The sequence below is a fragment of the Neophocaena asiaeorientalis genome, unplaced genomic scaffold, assembly GCF_003031525.2.
Source record: "Neophocaena asiaeorientalis asiaeorientalis breed wild unplaced genomic scaffold, Neophocaena_asiaeorientalis_V1.1 scaffold521, whole genome shotgun sequence".
NCBI classification, from domain to species: Eukaryota; Metazoa; Chordata; class Mammalia; order Artiodactyla; family Phocoenidae; genus Neophocaena; species Neophocaena asiaeorientalis.
In genome coordinates, this window is record NW_020174712.1 from 2,214,161 (window position 1) to 2,227,511 (window position 13,351).

The following is a 13,351-nucleotide window of genomic DNA, read 5'->3' on the forward strand; positions in this document are numbered from 1 at the left end:
CGCGGCGGGAGGCGCCTCTCCCGGCCCGGGCGCGGGGCGCAGGCTGAGGGTGGACTGCGGGTTCCTGCCTATTTACGCCAGAGGCTGCCTGGAGAGAGGCACCGCCAGCGGGCAAGGAGAAGGACCCGCTCCCCTCCTTCGGACCTGGTGGCGACGGCCTCCGTAAACATACACACGCACACACATGCACGCGAGAATTTTGTTTGAAAAGGAGGCCCGACTCTAGCGGACCTGCACCCCCCACACACCACCTGGGGCGCAGAATCACACAGAGCAGGTCTGTGTCCATGGAGCCACCTCTCCGCATCTGCAAATCCAAAAGTGAAATTAAACCTCCACCAACCTCCTCCTCCTCCTCCTCGCAGCCTCAGCAGCCCCAGTAGCAGCAGCAACAGCAGCAGAACCTGCTTCCCCTAAAATCAGATGATCCATAACAGCGCCGACTGTTCCTCCAAAAATCAGTATTAATATTTATGAACCTCAGCATTTTCCGTCTGCAAAACATCGTGTCAAACCATCAGGACGCGCGCACACACATATCCCCTCCAGTCCTCATAAACATGCCCTCGAGAAAAACACACACGCACAGTCACAACTATTATTTGAAAAATGTTACCTCTCAGTGTGCTTTTTCACGCTATCAATACAATTCCGCAAGGCTTAAGTGTTGCTAGGATGTGTGAAATGGAAATGAAAGCCCGTCAGTTGAATAATCGCAGGAACAAAACTAAAAGTTACTCCCCGGCTTGCCTGAGAACAGTCCAGATCGAAAGCAAAACAAGGAGAGGAAACTGCGAAGCGCTGAGGCTGGAAATCCCCCCACCCCCCGCCCTCCCGGTGCCTCGCTCCCTCCCTCCCTCCGTCCCTCGCTCGCTCCCCCCTCCGCCCTCCTCCCTCCGCCCTTCCTCCCCAGTGTTTGTTTCAAGCTTGTGCAACTGGGAGGTGGAGGCGGAGGGAGGGCGCGAGCTGCCCGGCCTGGAGGTGCGGAAGTTCGCCGCCGCTGTTCATTGGCAGGCAGCGCCGCTTTCATCATTTCTCAGAAAAGTCAATTTCATTTTCACTTACCCACGTCGCGGCAGCTGGAGCAACAAGCGGCTGCGCGTGAGTCTGCTGCTCGCACACCCGGGCGCTCACACTCGAGTGGGGGTCCGGGGGGTGGGGTACTGGGCGCGAGCTTGGGTTCCGGCCGTAAGCTGGCGGCGGTAGGAGGGGACCGCAGGTACCTACCTGACTCTCCATCCTAAGGGTCACCTGAAGGTAGGGAAGGAGGGAGGAGGAGGGCGTGTCGGGGAGGCAAAGCTCTTGCCATGCAGTTGGTGGGGCAGGTGTCAGCCGTGTTTAGAGCCTGTTTTCTGAGTGAATAAAAATTCACTTTGTAACACTGCCCACTTCCAAGAAATACAAGGAGCGATTAACTGACGAGAGAGCATTACTTAGATACTAGAGCAGTAACTGGGCCAATAACGCATCCTTAACTTTATTTGAACCCTTATCAGTAGCTGAGCGTGTAACCATTTGAAGGGCAGCTGTCATCAGGGACACCGCCTGGAGCTCCGTCTGGGGGCGAAAAGGAAGGCCTTCCCCTAGTAAGTCACCAGCAGCGTCCTTCCAGACTGAGTGTGCCACAGAAGTTCCCTCCCTGCAGGATGAGATGGGCAAGGGTGAGAGCTAATTTTCCTGAAAGATGTCTTAATGTGGCTGGTCCAGGAGAGGGGTTTTATACTGTAGTACATGCAGCTAGGTTCAAATCTGGCCTCTTTAACTTACTAGCTGGGCATCCCCAGTCAAGTTGCTTAACCTAACGCCTCAGTATTCAATGCCTTGAAATGGGGATGAGTGAGAGAATGCAAGAATACGGGGGCAGCACCTGTCACCTTCAAGGTGTGTTAGCTCAAACTAATACAGTTCACTTGGGACCTGCCGTTTTTGGGGTCCCTTGTTTTAAAGTATAGATTCTCACCTGGTTATACCTGTTTCTTCCCCCACATGCAGTTTCATTGGCCTTCTCCCAAACTTCTCTCCCCGACACAGAAAGTCCCTTCCTGAGAGGCCAGAGCTACATATATGTAAACACTTTTCTAAAAACATAGCTCCAACACCCTCTTTGTCACAGAAGTATTCAGTTCTATGGACTGGAAAAAGAAAAGTATCTCAATGCTTTTGGTGAGGAGACAGCTGAGGGTTTACGCTTCTGTTTTGTGGCCGTGGTCTCAAAAATAGATTTCCCATGCACCATTATTTCTTATCCCCTCATAGAATACTATTTGACCCAGCCAGCCACTTTCTTATTTCGTAAAGCAATGACTATTATAGGTGATTAGAGTAACTGTATACAAACTCTGTAGGACAGTTGTCCCTCTTTACCACCCATGGGCCCAAATTAAAAACCCAGTATTCCTTAATGTTTTCCTTCCCCCCAACACACATCCAATCGGTAGTAACCTACTGACCTGTTGATGCTGATCCCAAATCTCTCTGGGCCTGGCCCCTCCTCCATCCCCTTTGCATCGCCTTTATTCAGCTATGGCAGTGGCCTCAGAACTGGGCTTCTGAACTAGGGCTCATTCAGGTTAACAGCCGGGTTAAGCAGAAAATCAACTTCAGGTGAAGCACGATTGCAACCCAAACTCCACCCCTCAAAAATCTCCCCACAGCCTTCAGAATAAAGTCCATATTATTTGACAAGACATAAAAAGCCCATTATAATCTGGCACCAAACTTCCTTTCCAGCCCCATCTCTTGCTACTGTGCCCCACGAGCTCTACACCCCTCCCTTGTCAACCCAGCTTCCATTCCTTTTGGTAAAACAACAGAGCCATCCTCTTGTTCGTTGTTTTATCCTTAGCATGGTGTCCAGCACAGAGGCACTTGACTACTTGGGAATTAATAGTTCCTTGCCCTGGGTTCTCAAAAAATATTTTAGACTTTATCATAGAGTATTTTTAATATAAATGTAATCGATATCTATTGTGCAGAATGCAGGAAGTACAGAAAAGTTGAAAAGAAAATATGACACCTGCGATCTTACCAGTAAGGAATAGACCTGATGATATTTTTATGTGTTTCCTTCTAGTAATTTTTTTTTTTTTTTTTTTTGGCTTCACCACGCAGCATGCAGGGCTCTTAGTTCCCTGACCAGGAATCGAACCTGTGCCTCCTGCAGTGGAAGCACGGAGTCTTACCCACTGGACCGCCAGGGAAGTCCCTCTAGTAATTTTTCTCAAGGGCCATTTCCAGTCCTCATCTGCTCAGTGTCTCTGTATCATTTAATAATTCCCATCATACTGCCTGATGCCTATGTGACAACCTTCTCCTGTTTGATTTCTTGGCTGGCTCCCCTTCTGCTGCCAGCCTCCTAAATTATGGTGTTTCTAGACATTCTGTCCTCACCCCTCCTATTTTCTCATTCTACATGCTTTCTCTTTGAGTGCTTTCACCCACATCCAAAGCTTCAGATAATCACTATTTGGTGATAACTCCATAATCTATAATTTCTAAGCTCTGGATGCATTTATTCTAGATGTTCCTCGGGTACAACAAATTAGTTATGTCCAAAACTAAACTTATAACATCTTTCCCCACCACCTTGTATTTGTCACTTCATTAACCAGCCAGGGAACTGGGAGGCATCACCAACTCCCACCTTTCCTGAGCCCCTGGAGCTCCCTGGGCATGGGTATCGTTTCCAATTTCCAGGCCCCTAAACTCATAAAACATAGACTGAATTTCATTCGGTTCTTATGTGCTGGAAGACATGTAAATCTGACGCCCAAATCCACTGTGTATTGATATACATCATCAAGAAATATTTTAGCCCTTTGATGAGATGCATACAGTCATAAATCTCTGTGGAAAACGGATCAGTATAGCAAAATATAACCTTTTTGAAAGTTTCTGGAAAAAATGGCCTTGGCCATACCAAAGAAATCTGACCAAACACCTTGTCTAAAGCAACAGATGTTGTTTGAGCAGTGTAGTATATTGAAACTAGAGTGAGCTCCTGAGTGAGGCATGTTTATGTTTCACCTGCAGGATGGACATCCTAGGACCGTCTACCTGGATGCATCAGAACTCATTTCTTTTCAAGGGAGTCGAGAAAGGACAGGTTACTTGGCCATGCAGCAATTGACCTCTCCATGATTGAAGCTTAAAGATACATTCAAGGTTAGCCCCTCTCAAATGGGTTTTTAATTTATTTTTCTGATAAATGAGAATAGTTTGATAAAGTTATTCAAGCAATAATCCTTTATTGAGTCAAGTAATAATAATTTATTGAATCATTTATTGAGTCAGGTAATAATCATTTATTGAATGCCCAAGAACTTTTCTCATGAACAAAACAAATGAAAATCTCTGCCTTTCAAGAAGTTTTCTTACAGTCTAGTAAATTGGAATGTTAATTTCCATTGTATCATCCTAGTAATGACTCGGACATCACCTCCATCTATAATCGCAGTCTTTACAACTGTATATTAAAGTTATGAATGTAGAATATGGTGGCGTGCTCACTAAAGGGTTAAGTATTTATAGCTGTGATTAAATCAGTGCCCCCCTCATCAGTCTGTCAGTTGATGCCCTAATTTTCCCCACAGTATCTCTGGTACCACTTCGGTCCTGGCCACCAAGGCTCTCTTCCATGCTGCTATAATTTAGCAGAGGTTATAAAATCATGGAAAATGAGTGTTCCACACTTGCCAGAGCAGTTGGCCAATATAAAGCAAAGAATATCATTGTGAAGTCCACACTGAATAAATATACAGCCACATTAGATTGCAGTTGAAACAGTAGAACTGCAAAGATGTTGAAAAAGCCATCAATCAAAGTTCAGGGACCATAGGCATCAAGTTGGAGAAATTCTTATCTATTACCTCATGTAACAGTTTCTTCCATTTTGCTAGAAACTCTAAAATGAGGTGCATTGTGTTGCAATTATTCTCTGAAAATAATGAATTTAAATTGAGCAATATATTGCCCAATCCTTAGTAACAAATATTAATTTTGTCCTGTTCTTCTGATGATGTAAGGGAAGAAATACTCTTTAAAAGTGCCAAGATGTTTGTGTGTGTGTGTGTGTGTGTGTGTGTGTGTGTGTGTGTATAGGGGCAGAGAGGGAGAGAGAGAGGAGTGAATTTTTCTCGTCCAAAAGGAAGGCTTTCAACTTTGAAAACTTCAAAAAAAATTTTTTGCTATAATTTCTCTGTCTCATCCCAAATGGATTTGAAATATTCATTATTTCTCTAAGGTAATAAACTATGAAGTAGTGCTTTTAAAGTCAGAAGGAAAAAGTGCCTATAGCCTTGCCTTGAAGTTCTTTAGAAAAAATTACTATAATAGTTTCAAGTATTAAAAATATTTTAGGGACTTTGCTGGTGGCGCAGTGGTTAAGAATCCACCTGCCAGTGCAGGGGACACAGGTTCAAGCCCTGGTCCGGGAAGATCCCACGTGCCCCGGAGCAACTAAGCCTGTGCACCACAACTACTGAGCCTGCGCTCTAGAGCCTACGAGCCACAACTACTGAGCCCGCCTGCCACAACTACTGAAGCCTGCTCATCTAGAGCCTGTGCTCCACAACAAGAGAAGCCAGTGCAATGAGAAGCCCGCGAACTGCAATGAAGAGTAGCCCCTGCTCGCCACAACTAGAGAAAGCCCGTGCACAGCAATGAAGACCCAATGCAGCCAAAAATAAATAAATTAAATAAAATAAAAATTTAAATAAATTTCCAGTTTGTAACATAAATTCAGCAAACCACATAATTCACTGAATCCGAATATTTGAAGAATTTTTGTTACAGCTTCCACCATTTCCCTATAAGCTCCTCATTCACAGCATGTGAACCTTGATGATGTTCAGTCTGTTCTCTTTGTCCCAAAACTTCTGAGCATTTTGAATAACACACCTTATCCTACTGGAAAATGTTTGGAAGTTTGCCAACCAGAAAGACAGAAGAGTCAGAAAACAAAGGACTGACAGTATTTTTAAATACTCCTACTTCCTCAGAAAGTTTCATCTCCACTACATCCAAAAGGTGCACGACAATTCACACGTACACCTCTCGGCGCTGCCTCCTTCTCCTGAGATGCAACTCCAAGACATTTCCTAGCCGTGCTCCTCAGGTAAGAACAAGGCAAGACCAACCCCTGCTCTCCTGGAGCTTACATTCTAGTGGGGGTGATGTCAACAGACAGACAAACAAACCAAGAAAATAGTTACAGATTTGTATCCGTGTTCTGAGGGAAACAAACACGACTTTGGATAGAAAATACTGGGGGATCTAGGTGGTCAAGGAAGGTTTCTCAAGGAGAAAATGACATTTAAGCCAAAACTTGGAGGAGAGGAGACTGTATTCGTTTCCTGGGGCTGCCATAACACAGTACCACAAGCCAGGTGGTGGAAGTAACAGAAACGCATTGCCTCACAGTTCTGGAAGCTGGAAGTCCAAGATCAAGGTGTCCACAGGGTTGGCTCCTTCTGAGGGTTATGGGGGAAGGATCTGTTCCTTGCCTCCTGGCTTCTGGTGTTGGCCAGCAATCCTGGGCATTCTTTGGCTTGTAGCAGCATCACTCCATCTCTCCCTTCATCTTCATGTGGTGTTCTCCCTGGATGTGTGTCTGTATCCAAATTTCCCCATTTTATAGGGACACTAGTCTTATTGGATTAGGGGCCCACCATACTCCAATATGATCTCATCTTAATTCATTACATCTGCAAAGACAATCTGAGGTATTGGGGGATTAGGATTTCAATATATGAATTTTGAGGGGGACACACTTCAACACGTAACTGATATCCATCGTGTGATGAAGCCCCAAGCCAGAGGAAAGACTGAACACAAAGGCCATGAAAAGCAAAAGGGTCTGGCATATTCTGGAAACCAAAAGAAGGTGAATGTGACTTAAGAGTTCTGAATGAAGGTAAGAAGGACACAGGCAGGTGGGCAGAGGCCAGATCAAGGACTTTGGATTTTATTCCAAGATCAATGGGAAGATTTTGAAGGGTTCTGTGGTCTTAAAAGGTCACGCTATAAATTTCCCAACTGTCTCCTCAACATCAATGAAATGCAAGGATTTCTTAATTTGTGTATTTCTCAGAAGAATTTGTAACTGTTCTTGCACTGACCTCTCAGTTCATTACATGATGAATTTGTTGAGGAAACAATGCATTGGGGATATTTTGAAACAGTTTAATCTTCTTTTTCATTTCTTTTTGGCATTCCTAAGGTATTTCTTTCCCTTTAACTTTCTGTCTGATTTTCATCTCCACAAATAAAAGAAGTAAATTTTTACTTCATTCTTTTTACCCTATCCCCATAAAAACTTCCCTTAAAAAAAAAAGAAGATATATTCAACTGTGGATTCCGGGCACATGCTATTTTCCTGTTTTGAGTGAATGATGATAATTTTCAGAGATTGTGTCACCACAAAATCAACATTCATTCCAAAATTTAATGGTTTCAAATGTATTTCTTTTTTTGATTTCTAAAAATTTTCAAATTTCTTTTCCATCAGAAACCCCTTGTGTGTAATAAATAGTTTCCACAAAACTGAATTTTTGTTGGCAGAACAATCGGCGTAAGTAAAACTTCACGATTTGCCTTGGGTGTTTTGTAATTTGAAAGCAAATGTTGGTTTAAACAGCCCACCATATATTTTGTCAATGTCCAGCTGTGGATGCTGGGTTTTTAGCACCACTTCTTTCCGGACAACCAAAAAAAAATATCACTTTCTTTCCTGTTTTACATATTGAGGTTCTGCGTAAGATTTCATTTGGGGAAAAGGTTCTGTCGCTTTAAAAAAAAAATGGAAAAAAGCTACCAATACTACTGGCAGTTAGTTTTGCTTCATTTTCCTATAACTGGAGATAAGAAAGAAAACACGACAAACCATAAGTGAAGACCCTTAAGACTGAAGGAGAGAAAGAAATATGCAGACCCAGGAACAGACGCCCAAGGGAGGGTTGATGGGTGAGTTCACGCTGGGTGGCTGGGCGGAGCCAGCCTCTGCGAAGGGGCCAACATTGTAGGTTCACCCTCACTTGAGTTGCTCAGGTTGTCTCCATATTTCCTTGTTTTTATTTCCTACCTTGATGAGAACTTTTCATCTTTTCAGGGATGCAGAACCAACAGATTCATGACGACTCGTTTCACAATGTATGTGGTTGATGTCATGTTTATATGACACTTTTGACCAAGCCTTTTCCCTCATTGAGAAATTAGAGGAACACTACCCTAGCCCTGTCATCTTCCACAATGCTTACAAATATTTTACCACATATACACTCTTACTGGTATTTCTCCTTATGATGAACTTAAGTAAGATAGCAGGAAATTTATGTTCCATTGAGGGTAAAAGGAAAACAAAGTTTTATATGTACAGTAAGGTCACCCTACAGATGTTCATATAAGTAAGGTGAAAAGGAACTACATCAAAACATTAATAGTGGTTGTCTTTGAGAGATGGAACTATGGGTGATTTTTTTCCTTTTGAAAAATTAACATTTTTAAGAATAGATTTTCCTTTTATTAATGTAAACATTTTAATATATTTTTATAGGTGATTTCAGAAAATTATTTCTTGATATGCTTATGATTTTTATGTAAAGGACTTGTAAGCTTTTTTAAAAATTAATTTATTTTATTTTTGGCTGCGTTGGGTCCTCGTTGCAGTGCGTGGGCTTCTCATCGCGGTGGCTTCTCTTGTTGCAGAGCACAGCCTCTAGGTGTGCGGGCTTCAGTAGTTGTGGCTCGCGGGTTCTAGAGCACAGGCTCAGTAGTTGTGGGGCATGGGCTTAGTTGCTCATGGCACGTGGGATCTTCCCAGACCAGGGCTTGAACCTGTGTCCCCTGCATTGGCAAGCGGATTCTTAACCACTGCACCACCAGGGAAGCCTGACTTGTAAGTTTTAGCTAGTTTTATCCATGGGACTTCAAAAAACAAAGCACTGGTTAATACATCTTATATTTTACACTACATTCTTATAAGAATTTTTAAATCTCTGTGTAGAAGATAATTTTTTCCTACAAATGCTATATAGTTTCTCCCAGTCTTTAATTTTATCAAAATATTCATTTTTAATGACCCTCCAAACAGGACTCTCCAAAGGAAAATATAAAAACAAACAAACGGGGCTTCCCTGGTGGCGCAGTGGTTGGGAGTCCGCCTGAAACGTGTGTCCAGATCAATGGCTATTAATAAGTGATACATTCCATAATCATTATTAATATTTAAATAAGCTTTTGCTTTGATTCACATCATGTTTTAAATATGCCGTTTGAAAAAGTTTGACTTAGGAGAAATCTGTAACAACTAAAGAATCTCTTCTACTTGTAGTTTCATTTCATTTGTATGCAAGAATATTACTATATTCTTAGCAATCAAATTCAAATTCTTAGATCTCAAACATGAATGAAGACGCTAAGCAAATTATCAAAATTTTATGTTAAATATTTTCTTTTTTTGCCTTTCTTCTTTCTGGCACTTCCACATTTAGTCATCATATTTCCTATTTTACTTGCTCAACTTCCACATATAACAGGATTGGCAGAAGGGAGAGAAAACAACTCATTTGAAGGCAGTAAAGGGTAGGATGTCTCTGTCTCTGTCTCTGTCTCTCTCTCTGTCTCTGTCTCTCTCTCTCTCTCACACACACACACACACACACACACACACACACACACACACACACACACACAGTAGAGGAGGATTCTCTGCATGCAGAAACTCAATTCAGAACATTTTTCCCACAGAAATAATAAGAAACCATGATGGTAAAAGTATATAGTTTTCCTTCATTATGGGTTAAAATAGGAGTTTGTGGGCTGGCCCGGGAATACACCATTCTATAACATCGTACACATGGGAAACTTGCATTCTGAAATCTAGACAGCTGTTTTCAAAAGACACTATGAGGGCTCAGTGCGTTATGTGGGCCTGCGGCTGCCCACCCTCCGCAGGACCGTGCTCAGCAGTTTGGAGGCGATGAGGAAGAAAGAGGCCTGCTTCCTGATCTTGAGGCATTTGCAGTCCACGTTCGGAGTCAGGGCCCACAGTGCAAAGATGATTATTTCAAAATAGAAATGGCATGTGGCCCCACTCCCAGGTAACATTTTAATACATTCATTTATCTGTTCATTCAGCATCTGTTTCTTGACTTTATAGTAATTATCTCTCTATTTTTATAGTCTAAATGATATTTTCTAATATAAATAATACATGATTATAGAAGAATATTAGAGCAATACAGACTTCTCTGTAGTGACAAAATCAGAAAGAACTTGAATGTTGATAACTGAATGATTGAATCAACTGGGGTTGATCCATTCTGTGGGATGTTATGCACCAATAAAAAAGAACAAATTAAGAATATCTGTTGTTCTGGACAGGGGACCAGGATGTATTATAAAGAATGAAGATCAAGATGGAAAGAAAGTTTCCTATTTTGATCTCCTTTTTGCAAAGACAACAGTGGACACCCCCAAAAAAGTTTGAATTCGAAAGGATAAAGGTGTAGATATGAAGCTGTTAATAATGGTCACCTTAAGGACAGGTGAGCTACTAATTTTTTTCTTTATTTATTTTTGTACTGAGGAAGAAGATGCTAATTTTAAAACAAATGAAAATTTGGAAATACAGAGCAGACTAAAGAGAAAGATTAAAATCACTTTGATTTCTGATTTCTGTTTTGCTTGGTATTATATGTGTGTCAGAGAGAGAGAAGGAGAGAAAAAGAGAGAGAAACTGCCCTTGATAATTATCAATAGACTTTTCTTTTCTTTTTTTTTTTGCGGTACGCCTGCCTCTCACTGCTGTGGCCTCTCCCGCTGCGGAGCACAGGCTCCGGACGCGCGGGCTCCGCGGCCATGGCTCACGGGCCCAGCCGCTCCGCGGCATGTGGGATCTTCCCAGACCGGGGCACAAACCCGCGTCCCCTGCGTCGGCAGGCGGACTCCCAACCACTGCGCCACCAGGGAAGCCCAATAGACTCTTCTTGAGTGTCCACTATGTTTATGTCACTTCAGGGCCCTTCTGGTAAGAGTGCTTTAACCCAGAGCCACCTAATAGACCCACGATGGAGACACTTTTAAGCAGGCTGGCATTTCACTTCCCTATAAAAGTCTCCTGCTTTCCCTATGGGAAAGGCCCGTTGTGGCCCTTTCTGTGTATATCTGCTACCTGAAAGGTAAGGAGGAGTTTCCTGAAGTGTAAAGCTGGGGGAATAAAGGCTGTTGCTCTCATGCCAGCCTGAGCCCTGCTCTTGTTAAGGGTTCTCTGCTTCACCCTGATGAATTCCCCTACAGCATCTTACAGAACCAACACGGCTTCCCCTCCAGGCAGGCTGGATGCATTCACTGGAGGGAAGCAAGCAGCTGCTGGAGTCTGGCCCACTGAATACACTTTGAGAAGGTGCTGTGTGCGTTTCTGTTCAACATTACTTGTATGTCCATGATATCAGTTCAGTGGCCTCAGGAGAAGTAGGGACCTTAGTCCAGTTTTCTCTGTACCTATTCTGAGGATTATTCACCAAGTGATAGGTGTCCATTACATCAGCATGACACCTTCATCAGTCAACCACAAAAATAAATGATTCCACATGGTAAACAACGAAGCATAGTAAGGATACCGAAGAACGGCTCAGGCTTCCTACAGGTAGTGGGATTTGAGCTGTACCTTAAAGAATAGGTTAAAAATAAATTAGCGATTAAAACAACTATACGCCAATAAAAAAAATTAAAATAAAAATAAATAAAATGCTCACACAATAAATAAATAAATGAGAAATTAAAAATAGATTTGTGTGTGTGTGTGTATATACTTAATAGCCAGCTTTAAAAATCCTTCACAGAAGCTTTCAGACTTTAAAACGTCCTCTCATCCCACACAGAACACCCATCTAACAAATTCATCTGGTCCTACAGTCCACGCCAGTTCTGTGTTTAGGCCGAAGGGATTTTGTTGAATTATACATTAAATATATTGGTATAGTTAGGAAACTAGTTTTTTCAGTTAAAAAGTGGATATGGGGGCAGAAAGACTCCTACATCCAACATGTGGAAGAAACATGTGCATTTAAGAAGATCGCTAAGGCAGCTCTTTGGCCTCTAAAACTATAGGCTGAGAACTATTTCCTTGGGATACTTTAACTGATTCCATGGAATGAAAGCGAAAGGTGACAGTCACCAGATGAGTGCCTGCAGATGTGAATTCCTTGGACGCTCTTAGGTTAGGGCGTGTATCAGCGGACGGGCTGATGTAATGTACCGGATCTGTCCATGGCCACGTTCAGCATGTACAGAAGAGTAGCCTCAAGTTATTTGTTAAATCAGCATTCCGCTCACAAGTTACTTTAATTACATGGCTATGATGATTCCATGATACCAGACAGCTGGTGAAAACTGAAGAAGAAAAAACCTAATGCTCAGATGTTTAGCTTGTGGTCACGTAGGCAAAACACCTGTGCACTAAGCTAGTATTTTATCTAGATGTTTGATGACCTCTAACCCTTTTTCTATATACTTCATTTCTTCCTGTTAGCCAGTATAAAGCTCAGATTAGATTAAAATTTAATTTATCTCCAAGTTTAGGCTTTAATGAAACAAAAATAAAGGAATTATAAGAGTGCTGTTTTCTGCTACAAAAATGTGGGAGATCTGGTTTCAGAATGACAGAGTAAAGATATACCCACCCAACCACCTTCTCTCAAAATTCACCAAGAAACATCAAGGAAAACAGGTAACAGATATGCATATCCATCATTCGGAAACTAGGAGATGTCTGTGCCCACAGTACATGGAGAGAGAATTTGGAAAGATGAATATCAAAGACTAAGCAGAGAGAAGGAAGGTCGAACCTTAGTGGCTGCAAAGGGAGTTGAGAAGTGAGCTGCTTTTTCCATACAGAACCCAGAAAAGCACAGGAATGGGAAAAACTGGGCAGGGGGCAGCAGGATTAAATTGATCCCCCCAGTTCTCCACCCCCACCCAGTTCCCAAGCAGTTTGTTGACCTCTCTTCTCCCCCCAGACTCTGAGGTGAGCAGAGGTGGAATTCCATCTGAAGCAAGAGAATTGAGGGAGTCTGTGTGTGGAAGAGTGAAATCTCCATTTCTTTTCTACTGCTCAGACCCAGAACACCAACACCCAGAATAAAATTCCAAGAGAGGAGACTGGAGGGTGCTACCCCAGAGAAAATACTTGTAAACAGTGATATTTGCAGGGCCTCGGTAAAAACAACAACTGGTCCCCCGATCTGCCTCAGTGAAGACCACCAGTGTATAAGACCAACACATGTATGCTGAGCTTCTGGTCAGGTGAGCTTTTTGGTGCCTTACTTTTAAGAGTGAACACTCAAGGGCCAAG

At 42.6% G+C, this 13,351-nt stretch overlaps 1 protein-coding gene and 1 long non-coding RNA gene across 12 annotated transcripts in view; one reads left to right on the top strand and one right to left on the bottom strand.

Annotated features, from left to right (window-relative positions):
• IRF2 (interferon regulatory factor 2) overlaps nucleotides 1-797 on the bottom strand; it is an 85,710-nt gene extending 84,913 nt beyond the window's left edge. Inside the window, exons 1-2 of one of the 2 annotated variants that reach the window (XM_024760007.1) lie at nucleotides 617-797; nucleotides 344-494 (exon numbers count right to left, since the gene is read on the bottom strand). The gene's annotated coding sequence lies outside the window, so the exon portion shown is untranslated. The remainder of the gene's footprint in view (nucleotides 1-343; nucleotides 495-616) is intronic. The other variant, XM_024760006.1, reaches the window with a different exon arrangement.
• Nucleotides 798-959: 162 nt separating this feature from the next.
• Nucleotides 960-13,351, top strand: part of LOC112409728 (uncharacterized) — a 31,116-nt gene continuing 18,724 nt past the window's right edge. For 3 of the 10 annotated variants that reach the window (XR_003005209.1, XR_003005206.1, XR_003005210.1), the window contains exons 1-4: nucleotides 960-1,257; nucleotides 4,033-4,164; nucleotides 6,000-8,148; nucleotides 9,489-10,544. This is a non-coding gene — a long non-coding RNA (uncharacterized LOC112409728). Of the gene's footprint in view, nucleotides 1,258-1,496; nucleotides 1,662-4,032; nucleotides 4,165-5,999; nucleotides 8,149-9,488; nucleotides 10,545-13,351 lie in introns of all 10 variants that reach the window. The other 7 variants (XR_003005213.1, XR_003005211.1, XR_003005215.1 and 4 more) reach the window with 7 other exon arrangements.